Source organism: Malurus melanocephalus, unplaced genomic scaffold (genome assembly GCF_030028575.1).
Source record: "Malurus melanocephalus ecotype Western Australia unplaced genomic scaffold, MMel_1.1 scaffold_1, whole genome shotgun sequence".
In the NCBI taxonomy this organism is placed as follows: domain Eukaryota; kingdom Metazoa; phylum Chordata; class Aves; order Passeriformes; family Maluridae; genus Malurus; species Malurus melanocephalus.
Window position 1 is genome coordinate 2,891,093 of NW_026623233.1, and position 17,599 is coordinate 2,908,691.

Sequence of the window (17,599 nt, forward strand, 5' to 3'; positions counted from 1 at the left end):
AAACCTGATAATGAGAAAGGATATTGCTTGAAAGAAGTTTTATTTTCTAATCCATAAATCTAAGGGCCCAATAAAATCAGGTGCCAACAGTAAATTTTGCTAACATACACAGTGTCTGTACCCTATGCCTGTGCAATATCACATACGAAGTTCTAAACAAGTTGAAACAAATAATTAAAAACTAGTAATTAATAATTATATTAATAAAATTACAAAATCTGTTATGAAACAGTATGCATGGATATATTCTGGTACTTTTCAGAATCATGAATTTGCAAGCAAGTTTTCTAATAGTTTCCCTTACTTTCCTTGTATAAAATGTAGCATTCTTCTTATGCAAAAGAAGACATGTACTTCCTCAAAATAAAATACCTTAGTGCTAACTTATGTATAATGGAATATTCTTCTCAATCACACTAAATGAATGCTTCTGAAAAAAAATAGTGTTCTGGAAACTTTAAAAAACCAACAAAAACCCCATCATTTTCTTATATTAATCTATGCCTCTGCACYTCTAMCAAYAGTAGTYAGAACTCACACCACCACATTTMATTTGTGACATTCCTAAACTGCAMCTATTCCAAGCTCYSTGAACAATAGAAATCTGCAGATAWGCTGAYACATTTGAAGTATCTTCCACTACATCCTATCSATCTTGTTCTTAAATTCAAAGCAACTAATTCATACAAGAAATATAAAACTAGAAAYAGGTGACCAGTTTCTTCCTAAGCATCATGTGCATACACCTACTTTTTCAAACTGAACTTCCCCAACCTTTCATTTTTTAACATTAATTTTGCCTCATCTCTTTGCTTCATCTTGCCTTTTACAAGGTTTTCTAATAAAAATACTATAATTTCCTGTGCATTCATACAACATATCATAGATGATCCTGATAAAGCTGACCTCTTATCACTGTAACACCGATCCTACCAATAAGTTATCACTGATTATCATTCTAACTGCTGAGGAGATCTCCAGTAAGAACCAGACAAAAASATATAGAATTTGGTACTCTACATTATTAGCACCGTAATTTCTCAAAATTACTGGTAATTCAGGATGTCAAAGTCTTGAATTCATATAGATAACATGCTAGCAGATCCCACAAGGATATACTGTTGGTAATTTGAGATAAAGCAAAGCACCAAACCATATCAGAGGACTGGATGATCTGCTCAAGTATGTATTTCTAAAACATGAAAAGAACTAKAAAGGATGACCATCTGAGGGATGTAAGCTAAAAATGCCATATGCTCAGTACTAACTCATCGGGCACTCCCAAATTTTATTGCTAGAATACATATTGAATGCACAAGCCCAGAGTGTAATTATAATTTTGGTGCTCGAAATAGCTATTTAGTAGCAAGGATAGAAGTTCATTAGCCCAGTAAACTAGGAAAAAATTCTGCATTGGGAGAAAGTATAAGGGTAAAAATATGGAGAGCTCTCCCTACTCCAYTGCCACCAGGGACCAAAGGTAATGACTAAATAGCCCAAAATTTTGCAACCTGTGTCTAAAAAAATCATACTTCAATTCTGGGTTAAGGGTTTAATTAGACTGAAATACAGATTACCTTTTAAAGCCCAACAAAATTAATTCTAATAGGAAAACCTGGCTAATTCARCAGCAGAAGACCTCCGACTTGGGATTCATGTTTTAAAAGAATAAAAACACACCACACAAAAAAAACCCCCAAACAATCAACATAAATTTTCATCTAAGTATAGGAAAAGSATTTTTAGAGACAAGGAGTCCATTAGTAACCAAAACGAATGTTAAAAGACAACTTCAAATTAACACACTACGATAATTTGTGCCTTAAAACTGTTTGTGAGAGGATCATTTCAATGATGCTAATTTTCAATACATTTTGGAGCACCAGAGAAATTCAGTAAGACTGCTAGCATTTTCTGCCAATACTTGAGGATGGTAAGCAGTGTGATCTCAGTAATTATAAAGCTCTATGTTATTACTAATCTTGGGAAAAATAACCACYAAACTGATAAAGGATAAATTCAGTGTGAAATTATAGGAATAAAACTGATGCCAGTAAACATTATTTTATAGAAACTGGGTAAACAAAACAGTGAATTTTATTTAATCTTCTGATCAAGTTACAAGCTATGGTCAGTAGAAGTTATTCCATAAATTAAACACACAGATTTTTGAATAGCATTTACCTTACAGCCACACAAACTCAGAGTAAGAAATTACTATCAGTATCATCAAATGTGATTATGATATAGTCATGAAAGAGTAGCCGTTAACAGGAAATAATAATTGAAGAAGTGCTCCAATAAAATCATCCAGTACTCAACACTATTTAAGAGTATATCAACACCACAAACATAAATATTGTTGATAGCAGTAATGGCACAAAAATAGTCAAATTGGTTAATAAAGACAGAGGAGTGGTTTTCCAGTATAATATGGATTTCTTTGTACAATAGGGACAGTGTATTACAGCCAAGTGGACTTACACAGCAAGCAAGAAAGAAACAGTGCAGGCAATACCCACAAAGCAAGGACTTAAAAAATACACACAATCTTAATGGCATAGAAACAACTCAGTATAAATGACAGGGAAGCCTGACAACAAAAGGGAGTAATAAACCTCCCACACATGTAAGTGYATAAGACCAGAGATGCCACTTTAGYTCACAGCATTAGTGGTACTGGAATAGTGAATATAATACAGTCTCTATACCGTTTTCCCAAAATGGCAAAGATCTTGCTCTTTCTCCATAATTCACCAAAAAAGGGGAAAAATTCTGCGCCATCTTAAGATGTTAACCAGAATGCCCCATGTGCTGCTGTTAGCACAGAAACTGGTGTAGAAGGAGCACAGCAGCAATTTTAAAATGCTTCAGRTAATGTTACACCAATGAATGTTACACAAACCCAGAAACTGTCTCTGATCCACTGCAGGAAAATAAGATTGCTCAGGCCTAAAGTTAGAGCCTGGGCAGTACTGAYGGTGGTGTAGATACAGTGGCAAGACAGATCTTTCTGCTGATATAGTTTTGGGATTATTTCCTACCACAGTAATTACTAAAACCAAAGCCATTTAAAGAATTGTACAGGACTTTGTTTCACTTCTTCAACGTGTAGCTTAAAAACCAAYGCTGAACAAAGGCAGAGTTTTTGTCAAATGCCTCTGTTTGAGAGAGCTGGGCTGCCACAGCCTCAGGTGACAGYTCTGGTACAAGTCCATCACCATGTACAGGCACAGGACTTGACTGCCTGGGTGACTTTACCAAGGGAAAACCTGACAGGATGGGAAATGGCAAATGGGAAGTGGGTTCTTATTTGGTGATTCCTTTTGGCTTACCTGGTCGCGAGACCCTTGAGCTGCTGAATGCTGCTCCTCGCAGGCTGCTGTCCAGAGTCTGGGGGTTTGAGTTACCATGGAGATCACCACATCTGACAGCTGAGAGGGCTGCAAWGAGAACAGAGGTACCCGTCAGGACAGTGACCATCACCTCACCAAAATGCAAGAGCTTGATTCCTTTTGCTTTTGCTGTTGGCCAAAGTCTGAGCTCCCAGATTAGAAGCTCTGGCTAAATCATAAGGGGAAAAACCCCAATACTCATCACCGAATGAATTAGAGAGGTGAGGGCAATCCCCAGTGACACACAGCATTYGAGCACTTTGCAAAGCCATGCACTTTTTCAGGAACCTGGAAGGATCCTAATATACCATGAGCTTGGTTCAACGATTTTCAGCCTCCCTGGTCATGTATAACAAACAGCAAGCAATTCACCCAGAACCACTGCTGAGCACAGGACTGAAACGCCAGTGTGCTGCCTCAGAACATTGGGACACACAAAAATGCTCCCTCAGAAAGCTTCCAGAGGGAACTAACTGAGTGTCACCTCTGTGCAAGAAATAAGCAGGMAAAAAAAACCCAAAACCTTCTTGAATGTTTTTTTTGGGGCAAGTCTGAAGGTAAGCATTTACGAAAATGAAACATGAAAGACAGSCTGGCATTCTTCTCCAATAATAAACCTATTTGCAGACTTTTCCATGCCTGCCATCAAGGACGATGAGTAAAGTCTTATTTTCTATCTCTTTCTCCATTTGACACCAGGTATCTTGACTAGTTTCCTACTCTTCCGTTTCAAGCTTCAAGTCTAATGCTCAATTTTTGTCTATATAATCTAATAATTAAATGCTGTAAAGTGAAATGAGATTTCATTGGAGACCTTTAAAACTAACTATCCTGTTCCACACAAATGTCTAACAGCTTTTAACACTATTGTCCTGGTTTTGTCCAGGACAGAGCTCATCTCTTCCTAGCAGCTGGTAGAGTGCTGTGTTTTGKATTCAGTATGAGAGTAGTGTTAGTAGCCCAGTGATGATTTAGTTGTTACTGAGCAGTGGTTACCCTAACAAATTTTCAGTTTCCTGTGCTCTGCCAGTAAGCAGATGCACAAGAAGCCTGGTGGGAGCATGGCTGGGACAGCTGAACTGATCTGACCGAAGGGATAAGGCAACCCGTGCCAAATAATGTCATGGCCAGTGTATAAACTGGGGGGAGCTGGCTGGAGAGGTTATCCACAGCTTGGGGATGGGCTGGCTATCAGTCAGCCACTGATGAGCAATTGTATCATGCATCACTTGTCCTTTTTCGATTTTATTTCTTTCTCTTGTTTTATTATCTCCTTTTAAATAATTATTACCTTTCTTAATGTTATAATTAGCATTATATTTTACTTTTAAATTACTAATTTCAATTRCTAAACTCATCTTATCTCAGCACAAGGGTTTTACTTTTTTCTGATTCTCCTCCCCATCCCACTGGGGGATGGAGCGAGTGGCAGCGTGGTACTTTGTTACCAGCTGAAGTTAAGCCACAACAACTACACATTAAATATAATTTTATGATATAAACAATTGAATAGAGACCATATTTAAGCACATCATCAGGAGAAGCTTTCATAATTTCCRTTTTAATTCTCAGTCTGCAGTACTACACGTTCTCATTTCCTTCACTATGAGATAAGTACACCATCTAACCAAATACAACTACTCACTTGAGAAAGAGTTACGAATCTATCCTCATCAGAGGGACATGGGACAACACTTGCCTATTGAAGCATCACAAACTATTAGCAATACATSAGCTGGACATCTGTAATTTTTCGGAGTTATTCTACAGAATGCATATAAATCTCCCATCGATGKGGCTACCTATCTAATCACCTGTCTAATTCTCAGATGGCATTCTGAGATGATTGTTCTCAACTCTCCATCTTCTGTTTTTTAAAATTATATAATCATTGACTGKTTTGGGTTTGAAGAGGCCTTACAGATTATCTCATTCCAAYSCCCCTGCCATGGGCAGAGACAGCTCCCACTACACCAGGTTGCTCAAAGTCCCATCCAATCTGGCCTTGAACAGTCAGGATTTCAGGATAAACAATTTGTCTCCCACCTCATTTTTTTCTGTGGAGCATGTCATTTTTATGCAAAATACAATACACTCATGAAGCAAAACTGTGTGTAAATATAAAATCTGAATCCAAGCAACAATTAGAGGATTTCCCATGTCTTATGAGAAAATTGTTAAGAGTGTTATTATACTAAAATTATCTCTATTGAGTAGTCTGACATTATACTATGCAACACCAACTAACACATACTGAGGCTGCTCTCATGTCAAATACCAGGGAAATAACTGGCTCATCTGGGCTGAAGGCTTCTGCAAGACTCATAGAGCTTAAAGGACACTGTCAAATACAGATATTCATACTGTGGGTGAATCAGGGTTACTGAAGAAATTCTATTGATGCCTTCTGTCATAAACTCCTTGGGTCAAGTTTTCATCTGTTCTGTTTACAAATCTTATAAATTGGATCAGTGGTGGTTTCTATCAGTGACAGGATCACTTAAAGGCTGTTCACCTTGCCATAATGCTACAGAAGCAGGTGGCATCAGTGCAGGCAGCAGTGGAAGAGCACATCACATCCTTATGCTAAGACCAACTTTGGTTGCCTTACAAGACAACTTTTGGGAAAATACCCAGAAAGTTCTCTACTCTTTGCGAAAAGCAAAGTGAAAGAGAAATATCAAAGGTGAAAAATGTATGTTATTATTATTATTATTTTATTACCTATAAGTAGTGAGTAAAGCTTAATAGTTACATATATCTCCCTTAATATTAGGTGTGAGCTTACATGTATTGATTACAATAATCATACACTATCATGTGCCCCTACCCAGAATGTTTTACTCAAMTACAAGTGTTTCTTGAAATCCGACTTCATACAGAAGTAAATACTAATATGAGCTTTGAAACAGACCATAGGCAAAGACAAAAATGCTCTTTTAAACTTTCATTGCTAATATTAGCATTACAACSTATCGTTACTTACAACAGGGTAAAGTCTTCATAATTCATAAAGAAATTGAAAAAGAGCCATCACCAGAGATCACAGAATACAGCTGCAAAAGTGATTAGAACAGTGTACTTTAATATGAAATACCTGGAGAGTTCCACTGATATAGTTTATTACAATTAAAAAAAGACAGATGACCTAATTACAGCACTTCAGTATTTTCACAGGGAGATTATACTACATATCAACTGGTTTGCTAATCTAGCAAAGGGATTGCATAAAACAAATCAGCATCTGGAAGCTGATGAGAAATTCAAATGAGAAATAAAGCACATGCTTTTCATCACCTGTGACTAACCATTAGTGTAACTATTCAAAGGAGAATGAAGAGATTCTCCACCTGTTGATGCCAAATTTTAGTGAAATTCTCCTAAAAGATGAGTTTTTGTGAAAACACAAGACATCCTGTACTCAATCTGTATGAAACCCATAGAAGTTACTGGGTTTCATACAGACAGAAAAAGTGCAATACAGAGAAATGGAGACTGTGATGAAGTCATCCATTCCTGCAGATAAATTAAATATATCATAATCAAAACCCATTGTCCAGCTTTGTAACTGAAGCACTGGGTGGTGATGATCACTGCATGCTAAGCTGCTGGTGCTAGCAAATGCTGACATACATGTGCGTATATACACACATGTAGTGGGTGCTCAGGCCATGTGGAGTCACACAACTACAGCAGCCTTTCAGAGACAGGTGGACTACATTCTGCCGGAATAATACTCTGACTTCTAATTTAGGAAGCTTCTCAGTCCTCCATGAGCTGAAAGGACACAGGAGCTCTCTTCCTAAGGGTCACCTGGGGCATCAATCAGATGAAGGTAGGCAGTACAAATGATGCTCTCTGAATCTGTGCATGGAGCAATAAATAAAAGTGCTTCATGCTATTAACTACTTGCCAGTCCTGTCCCTGGACAGTAAGCTTTCTGGGCAGAAAACCTTCTTATTGGGGTATTTCAGTGTGTTAGCCAAGCAGTTTCCCCACCTCAGCTAAAATCCAGGGGCTGCTGTGGCCCTGCAGCAGTTTGCTTCCAGCTCTCTCCCTGCAACAGCAGCCTCGCTCCAGGCACACAGGAAACATAAGCTTCTTCCAAAGGGACAATGGAAGAAGAAAAGGGAATAAAACCAAAAATTACCTAAATGTTACATTGGTGTCACAGTGAGCAAGCCTAAAAATTCCACCCCTTTAGCAAATGATAGGAAAGTTATTGGACGTGTTGATTTAGCTAGCATTGGTGCTGTTGCTAATCTATGCCTTGGGCTGCTGCTAAGTTGTCAAGAAATCTAACCACATTTAAATATCAATMAAAAATAAAAGTTAAAAAAATTCTTTCATTTACCAATTGTAAATCTGGTACACAATGTTTGACTTTGGATTTGCACTGCGTTTGAAAACAYGAAAGTCAACCTATGCAAACACGTTTATCGATCTATCTGCCACAGTTACTCCATTGGACACAATCCCTGTGAATCAAAACCATGGAAAACCCTGGCACCAGCTCCCATGCAGGCAGTTGACAATGAAGTAACTCACCAACCCCCTGTGAGTGCCCACAGTGCCAGTTTAACTGAAGAAAAGCAATGAGGCCTTTCTGCCCTGGGACGGGAGAGGACAAAGCCAGTGCCAGGGAGGGGCTGCACAGCACCACTCGCACTGAGAAATCACTGAAGGGATGTTCCTTAAAGGAGGGCTCAGTTTGGTGCTGCCCCTAGCGAGCCACAGATCAAACAGTGCATTTACCCTCTGCTTCACATGTAGATTTATTTCCTTTTGCAGGCACCGGGAGTGCCTTTAGGAAACTGAAACTGGGGGTCAGATTTATAGGAGGCACTTGAAATTACCAGCTGTGAAGGTGGCTGGGGAAAGGGCACCTAAATAGTACGGCAGTTTTATTCTTGATTTAAACTTGGAATAATCAATACCATCATTCTGGAAGATATTTTAGTGAATTCTACTCGATTCCTCTAAATACATTTAGATGCTTAAATATTTTTCAAATCTGAATTATGTTTAAGTATTATTTCTGTAAAATTTCAGCTATATAATTTTATTTCTTTTTACTAAACAATATAGATGATGAGAAACCAAACCAATGCCATTATTATTGTGTTTCAGCATATTTTTCTTAACTCTGTTTCATAATGAAAAAACCATTAATTGGGTGACTATTTTATTATCCCATTCCCTTCTGGCTTTTAAGGGCACAGAAAAGCATTTAAACTAAATAGGCCATCTTCAGCAGACACTGAATTACAAAAACAGAGATTTCACCATATCTCTGGGAAAGAAATGCAGCATACCTTGAGCACAATATTTTACTTTCTTTCAAACTGATGAACAGCTTCAATATTTTCAGACTACCCATGGTGGAGTACACTCATAGTAAACCATGATTATATAGAAGATTCTAACAGGATGTCAATAATTATGCTACCCTTCTGCAAAAAATAACCTAAAATGTATTTTCTAAAGCAATTCCTAAAAAGTGCACGAATCAGTGAAGAGAACACTCCAAATCTGCCAAACTCCTGCTGCTGTTTTAGTTTCTTTATGGATTAACATCGTATATAAATACAACCACAGCAGTATAACCACAGCTGTGGCTCTCCTGGGACGTGACCAGCAATTACTCCGTACAAGGATCATGGATAACACTGCAGTCACAAGGAGCAGAAACCAGGACCATCAATTTCAGCACAACTCAACATGATGGGTTTCTCTTTCATGGTTCCAGTGAGTACCTATGCACTGGAACTGCAATCTCTTTCACAAAAAAAACCCCACACAATCCTGAATATTAATGTATTTGCCCTAAGGTCTTATAGAGTAAATAAACACCAGTTAATGGCTTGTTACGACAAAATATTCCTGCTCTAGACACCTATGTATCTAGTATTGCCCCACAGCTGCTTCCTCTAAAGGAAGCTTTGAGATATTTTATTTTAAATAACCCATAAATGAATGCCCAGATTTGATGAACTAAACAAAGTCATGAGTCAGTTAAAAATCAGAAAATCAACGCTGAAATAAATCTGCCTTATAGTACTAGGATGAAAGGTTTTCCCATGGTAATATCCGAGCCAAAGCAACACAAAAAGCCTCAGAAATAACCCACATCTTTACACAAAAACTCAAAATATTTAAGACTTGAAAGCCTGTCCTCAGGTGCAACTCACAGGGCCTGGGCTGCCACTTTGAAGCAAATGTCTCAAGGGAAAACAAAACTGCAGGTAAAAACCCTTCTCATGTTTCATCTTAACTAACTGCCAAAGCCATTGGACATCATGAAATTAGGAATTTCAGAAGCACTGTCTCGTTAATTTGGCTATATCRTGCCGCCACTTTTACAGAGGCTCCTCCCAAGACAAATTAACTCTTAGCAACCCAAGCACCGACTCAATCCAACCAGTCTTACAGTAGCCAGACTTGAATTGACAGCATCAGTTCTCAAAATCATTAACCACTGTCAGCACTTTGCCTGCACAAACATTTAGACAGCTTTAGCGTTTTTCTGCTTCAGCTGTGTATTCGAGTGTAGCAGATATTCTCTCTACCATGTGTAATAGTTTCAGAGACAGGAGATACATGAGTCATTTACCATTATTTAATAGGCTAGAACTTTCAGTGATAATTATGGATTTATGAAAAACTTAGCTGTCAGTAACCAAACCAGGTACCAAGACTGGAAATGCTTACTACTGTAAGAGGATTTTTGAGAATATATGGATGTATTCATGGGTGTTGTGGCCTACAACACAGCAATTCTGATACTTCTTCTTTTCAGAAAAAATATGTGATGTGAGTATCAAATAGCACAACATTTATTTTACCAACCCTCAGGCAAACCAAATGCTATTTTTCTAATTAAGAAGTCCAGATTTCAAAAAAAAACCCAAACCCCCAAACTTCTCTCTTGACAGTAACTCATGAGATTTCTGCTGAACTTTACCCATTTCTGCTGAAACAAAACTCACAGCATGTCTAGGACTGTTATGATGGAAACACAAAGAAAGGAACGTATTTATTAATTTGGTGATAGAGCAGGTAAATGCGAAAGAATTATCCCTTTCAGAAGCACTGAAGTGTAATCCTCTCATTTGTCTATTTAACTCTACTTCAGGCAAAAGCACAGAGGCAGGAACAGGAAAGAAGAAATGCAGCCTCCTCTGCACTGCCCAGTCACCATTACTGGATTGAAAAGTGAGTGCAAGCTTAAAAGGAAAACAACACAATTCTGATTAATTCATGTAACTTTTGCCCTGAGCAAATCCATCAGTCTAACCTAAGAAATGAACTTTCAAGTCTCTGGCCCCCAGTTGTGCAAATACTGCATTGATTTCAGCACACACCTTGGAGATGCCCAGCTGCACAGCAGTATGTGAAAGGATTTGCTGTTTCCCACATGTGAACGACCCAAAGTCTGTAGGGTTTTCTCAAGGTGCATCAGCAATGTGAATTGCAGCCCGCGGCAAAGACAGAGCCAGCACAATTCTCTAAAACAAGGTTTAATATGTGTAGCCAATATCATCAGCTTCACTTWGGATTAGGTGCAGTTTCCAAGAGATTTTGAAGGTAGGATATGATGGGCAATGTGGTAATACAATCTTGATGTTGTGGAGGCATCAATAAACACTGTAAGGTCAGGCTTTAGGAGAAATTACTACAATCAGCTTTGGAGAAGCAGAGATGGCAGGCGCTTTGGACAYACGGCATGGGGCTGGAGGAGTAGCTTGTCCCTAAAGGACCTTTTGAAACTTTGTCTTTGGTGGAACCTCAGCTACACATCACTGTAACAAGATGTACATATATGTCGTAATTAATGTATTTAAGTCACATTTTCCTCCTTACATTATAGCAATTGTATGAAATGCTCTAGGCTAGGAGCTGCTGAATCAGGAAATGGATCAGAAGCTAACTAAAATGCCTTTCTAGTTATTGATTCCTGCTCTCTGTTTCATGTCAACTTCCTAGAATCCATCCAACAGAAGCACGAAAGGGTAATGAGTTTCTGAACCCACACTCTAATAGTGCACACTGCATCAAAGCTTTCAGTAATTGCCTGGATGCTGCTTCCCAGCAGTACTAAACAACTTAAATATAATTAGCTGGAAGCCCTATGGGCTTCATTTCCCCACTGGAACACCTCTTACACTAATCCATTTATCAGGCTGACAGATGACTGAATCACTGGCGCTATGGACCCATTCTACTAATAATATTTCTCAAGCCCACATTTTCGTTTGTGCTTTATCGGGTACATTTTTGTAAAGGAAAAATCAGAGTTAAGAGTGGGGAGAGAACCACACATGTAACTCTTTCATCTCCTCCCAGGGCTGACCAATGTTATTTGTTTGATTAGCCCACTAAGTATATAATGCTAGAGATATCAGACAGAAAATGGAAACTAAATTATAGCATTATGGAACTGTACAATGCTTAAAATAATATGGAAACACACAAACACTGAAAAGACTTTTGGAAGTTCTCCAGCCATTCAGAAGTGTAGAGGAGTTTGCATAAGAGAACAATTTTCAGCGTATCCTCCCTGAAGATGGCCTGACTGCAGCTGTCAAGCTAAAATCTCTTCATACTACTTCTTGTACATCTTTCAGAACAATAGGCGACAAAAGAAATGTTAAAGCTGTCTGAATTATATACATGAACTGAACATCATGCTGCCACACAACTATGCACTTTGCAAGCTGCTAGAGAATTCTCATAAAAGCACAAAAATGTTTATTTAATTTCTTGGGCAGATTTCGTAATGTTGTAATGAAACCCATTTTATCCCAGTGACTTTTATTTCCAGACAGGTTTCAATAAGCGGACCTCTCCAGAGGCTGAAATTATGTGGACTGCAGGCAAGGTCTTCCAAAATGTGCTACTCTGTGGAAATGAAGTAAAATTGTAAAAATATTAAATTCTCATTAAAATCTTTTAAATTATGAAAAAAAATACTCTAGGATATTATATGCTTACGCTTCCTTTCTAAGAAGTTGTGGGACAGGAAGCAAGAAGGGACAAAGCTGATAATGACTGGTAAGAAGGAGAGGTTTTAAAAGGTGCCCTTCTTTTAAATCCATAATATTGTGGTCAATAATCCTTATTCTGGCTTCAAATCACAGGATCCAGCTGGAGTACTTTAATTGTTTCATCTGTTTATTTCCTCTGGATGTTCTCATCATGGACACTGAAAATCTTGATGTTGAAAAACAATAGAAAAAGAAAGGCCTTCTTGTACTCCACGAGAGCCTGAACAGTATGCTTATAGCAACAGTCAACACTCAGAAATTCTCTTAAAAATAGTAACACAAGTTAAAGTTAAGTCGTGGCCATCAGTATGAATTCAAAGAGTGAATAGAAAAGCTATACTTGAACATTGAACAATGAAATTGATAAGTAAAATAATTCAATGATGTAAACTGACTTAGCTGGTGAATCCAGCAGCAGCAGGATGAAATACAGTCAGTAGTTCTTGGGAGCAGCACCATCCCTCTCAGAACAATGCCTAACAACAGCAGCTACTTGGACATTATTTGATTTTCAAAAATGCAATCACAGGTCTTTACACCACCCAGTGAAGTACTGAGCAGGTTATTAAATACAGAGCTGTTTGAGATTTCTTCACTTGAATCCCAGAGCAGAAATCTCAGTTTCACATGCACTCTCCACCCACTCCTTCCCTCTGGCCTGAAACTGGAAAACTCATCCCAGAGACACTGACACTTGCACATTAGCCAGTCATTGCCTGTCATTCAAAGACAGCCTCTTCCTTCTCAGCCTCATTTTTCTGTTTAGTGTATTTTCTAATTCCACAAAAGGGCAGACCGTATCCTGAGCAAGGGTTGCCCCAAACCATATGAACCTCAACACTTGTCAGTCACACTTTCACACGAAATGCAGAATTTCACACTCCTTTTAACACATACTCCTTTGAAATGCAGTGGTACTGAGCAGAACAAACATCAGATCTCATCAAAAGAACATTCTGCAGTAAAAAATGACAAAAAAATCTTCTCTTGTTTTTAGTCATCTTTAATAAAACAGATCATAGTGCTCAATTTCCTAACTAGGAAGCAGTCTTTGCCAGGCAAAGAATGCAACACTGCCTTCATTTGTATGCATTATGAAGAAGCTTGCCATATTGCCAGTGAAGCTGAATTTCCTGGGTACTAACTCTGAGACAATTTTTAATTCTTGAGGTAAATACTATCTCTTTAAAGCACTGTCAAAACGATTATGTATACAGATTCTTCCCTGTAAATCAGGGGCAAATGTACAGCAGCTTCATATTTAAACAGTTGCACTGAATTCTCGAGGTCTTTTAATAGAAGCAGAAAAGAACAGTTTGTGGAAAAGAGAGGAATCATCTAAGAATAAAACAGCTGGAGCCACAGTCCACTAACTTTCATATTTTGAATGGTAGGGAGCGTTCACTTGGAAGGACATGGCATATTAAGCAGTCAAATGCAAACATGCAGAGGGTTTCAGGTGCACAAATGTCTGTTCTAAAAAGCACCGCATAAGTGACCTAACACATTGATCTACAAAAAGAATACTCCTTTGTAATGTGCATTTGAAAATTAGATATTTATATTCAGTAAGTATTGTTTTCAGCATCAGAAAGATAATGAATTTTCTTGCAAGACAGCTTCTGTGCAGTCTTCATTTTTGAACTCCTGACTAGATCAAAGCCGTGACAAACCCCAAAGCTGGTCCTACTTTGAGCTGGGTGTTGGACCATCTGAAGTACTGAATTATCATAAGATCCTGCAGTAAGAATCTCTCCATACTAAAGTTACATATGATTGTTGTGCTATTTACCTAGGAAATAGGGAGTTTAATAAAAAACACCAGGGCAGAAATTTGCACATTGAATCCAGACACATCCAAGGTCTTAAAGATACCAAATGTGAAGCATTCCTTCTGATCATATGAAGCTTATGCTGGTTAAGCAATTAGAACAAAGCTAAGACTGATTATTAAGGATAAAGAATGCTTTTGTTACACTGCAGATTATCTTTCAACATTACCTTTTCCTTTTACCTAAATTACTGTAGAGATATAGGAGTAAAAACTACCTATATTAAACTAAATTACTGTTCAACCACGAGAATTTTAATCTTCCCTTATTAAAATGCAGGACAGATTAATAGGCTATACTGTCTGGATATGAAAAATGCAGCTGAGAATACTGGCTAGAGAAATACACTAAATGCAAAAAAAGAAAAAAAAAAAAAAAAAAAAAAAAAAAAAAAAAAGCAAAAAAAAAAAGCAGGAACATGCAATCATCTGCAGTAAAGAGGCCTGCAAAAAACCTGAGCATTTCAAAACACTTCCATGAAACAGTCCACCAAGGAACATCACACTGACTCAGTGGTAAAAAGCACTGGGCTGATGCCTTCCCAGTCTGAGGAACCCAGTCCTTTGAGTTGGTCAGTAACACACTGGAATGTGAAATATCAACACACTGGAACTTTTTAATAAAATATTTTACGAGTCAGCAGCAGCAGAAGTGAAATTTCAGGGAAAAAACCCTTCAAAATTACCATCTTCATGTTACAACAAATAACTTCTATAAATGTTGATCCTGTTGATTTGTTAGTCTGATTAGCCTGATGGTTGATAGTACCTCTCTCAACACCACATGCCTTATAGGAGTAAATGGGTATCCACACCTCTACACTGAGACAAAAGTCACTTCTTTTGACAGCATATATGACAATTTTGACCACTATACATGAGAAAAATTTGTGAAATAAAATTAGGATAAATTCCTTTAGTTAATTCAATAAAGTATTATCTCTCAATATAGGTATGCTCTATGCTTTAATGCAATTCTGACACCATAAATGGTATGATCTAACCATCTTTGGCTTTATTTCCATTTTCTATCTGCTTCAAGAAGTGTTTAGTTAATGAAGCTCAGATTTATAATGATTCTATAGACTACTTCATTGAAGGGACACACAGAAAGCATACTCAGTAGTAGCAAATGGTTATCCAAGTAATTCAGTCAATACATGGTTTTTATTGTCTCTACTTCATGGTATGCTCACATACAGTAAACTTCTAAAGTATTTTCCAAAGCCATTATGGTAAAAAACTGAACCAAGTGTCAAAACTGATAAAATCAAATCACAAAACAAAACAAAATAAATGTAAAACCACACCAAATTCTGAAGATTCAACGAATTAATTAAACTTGTTGAGGAGGCAGAAGGACTTTTGAAATGCAGAAAGCCATGAAATTCTTACTTTTTTTCTACCTGAAGATTCCTCAGTCTTGATATTTTAGCATTAAAGTACAAAGGCACTGATTCTGTTGCTGCAAACGTAATTTCTTAAAAACCTGCAAGGACCTTACATGGAGCTTAAAAGTGGAAAGGGGAAAAGTAATACATTCTATTACTTCTATCAACACAAAGTGTCCCACATGCTTACCTGTGCACTAATTTTATTAAAAAAAAATACATCTAGGTCTGTTCAATAAAGAGTAGGTCTGTTTTTTGAAATGCTAACTAAAATTAAGAACACTTGTAAGTCATACAGATTCAGAACAGCAATTCAAATTACAATGCAAACTGTTTATATCTGTACATATATGTGCATGTGCTAATACAGCACTACACCTTCATGTACATTTTATATCACTGAATTTAATGCAGACAGTAAGCGACATTACTTTTTGTCAGCATTAAAGAGCGATTTTTCCCARGGTCTCAGAAGAACAATTACCACTGACTTCAAAACAAAAGGGAAGCGGCCTGCAGTTCTGGAAACCTTTCAGTCTTTTCATCTTGCAAGCCAAACTCTCCTTCTGCAAATTGAGAAAACTATGAAAAATGAGAACAAGTATTTGCACAGGGATACAGCTAGTTTTTATTTGCTGTATTAAATGCAAAAGATCCTTTTTATATCATGACAGAACATGTCAGGGATGTTCATGCCACTTAACTTTGATTCCAATTTATGTATATGGATGCTGATGCCTAAAGCTGGGTATGAATATTCAGTCTTCATTATAATAAGTAATTTTCTTGTATTACTTTAGCAGGAAAAGAAGGACATAATAGCAAATGACTCATTGAAGCAAAAGAATAATTACAGCAATGATAGAAGTAACAAAAAAAAAGGATCATTAAGAGACCTTTTGCATGTCAGTTTACAGATTGTTTACATTAAAGTGTTTTAGTGAGATGCAAGGTGTGAAGCTATCTTTTGCTTTGGCCTTTGAAATTGTTAAGGAAAATTCTGAGGCATAAGCTTAGAGGTTTAGAAATTTTTGGGGACAAGTATTAAAAAGCTGATTTTCATCAGAGTAGCAGTAAATCTAGATATATTCTCCATTCTATCCGCTGCAGTGTGCAATTTCAGTCTGTCATCACACTTCTTGTTCTGAGTGAAGCTTCACTAGCGTAGCATTATTCCCTTGTTCCTCGTAATCACTGTTGCCTTACATTCCTGCTGAACAYGGCTGCCCCTCAGTATCTGTGGAATAACTGCTTATGTCCAAATGATTCTTATTAAAAGAGTTCAGAGAGTTAGTGTTAAAAAGTGATCAAACTAAGCTAGATTATAGTGAATGAATCAGGTTAGACAGTGACTACATGATGAACTAAATCTCATGGGAACAACTCTGAACAGTTTCAAACAGTGGGGGATGGGAGCCTATTCAGCCAGTTCAGCTGCTGCCAGAATAAAATGTGGGACACAGAGAAATGCCTTTGTTCTTAGCTTTCCTTCCTTTCTTTGCCTTTCCCAATATCTAGGATCCTAACATTTTTACTCCTGATTCAGGCTGCCAAGTTTCCTCAAAACAATTCTCCTCCAGCAGAACCCGTGTTCAGACTTGTAAGGCACATCCACACGGCAGCCAAAAATCCCCACCCAAACTAAATGTGCCCCGCCACCCTTCCCCCAACAGCTCAGTAAACCAGCAGTGAGCTTAAACACAGTCATCTTGACGTCCTCAATTCACCTTGTTATTGCACCTCCAGTTGCTGCAGCACAGATGGGATGCAACATCTCCCACTGTTTGGGGACTGCCCCTAAAGGTGAGCCATATGTTTTGCAATACCTAGAAACAGCAGGATAAGATAAGGAAATCTCTGCAGCCTTAAGGCAGAGTTGCTTTGATTTCACTGCTTTGTGCCCTGCCTCCTCTCCACCCCCTCTTTTTTTTTTTT

The 17,599-nt window shown here is 37.8% G+C and overlaps 1 protein-coding gene across 4 annotated transcripts in view; it reads right to left on the bottom strand.

Annotated features, from left to right (window-relative positions):
- TBL1X (transducin beta like 1 X-linked) overlaps positions 1–17,599 on the bottom strand; it is a 188,694-nt gene that overhangs the window by 81,111 nt on the left and 89,984 nt on the right. For all 4 annotated transcript variants that reach the window (XM_057389783.1, XM_057389792.1, XM_057389800.1 and 1 more), the window contains one exon: positions 3,336–3,443. The gene's annotated coding sequence lies outside the window, so the exon portion shown is untranslated. The remainder of the gene's footprint in view (positions 1–3,335; positions 3,444–17,599) is intronic.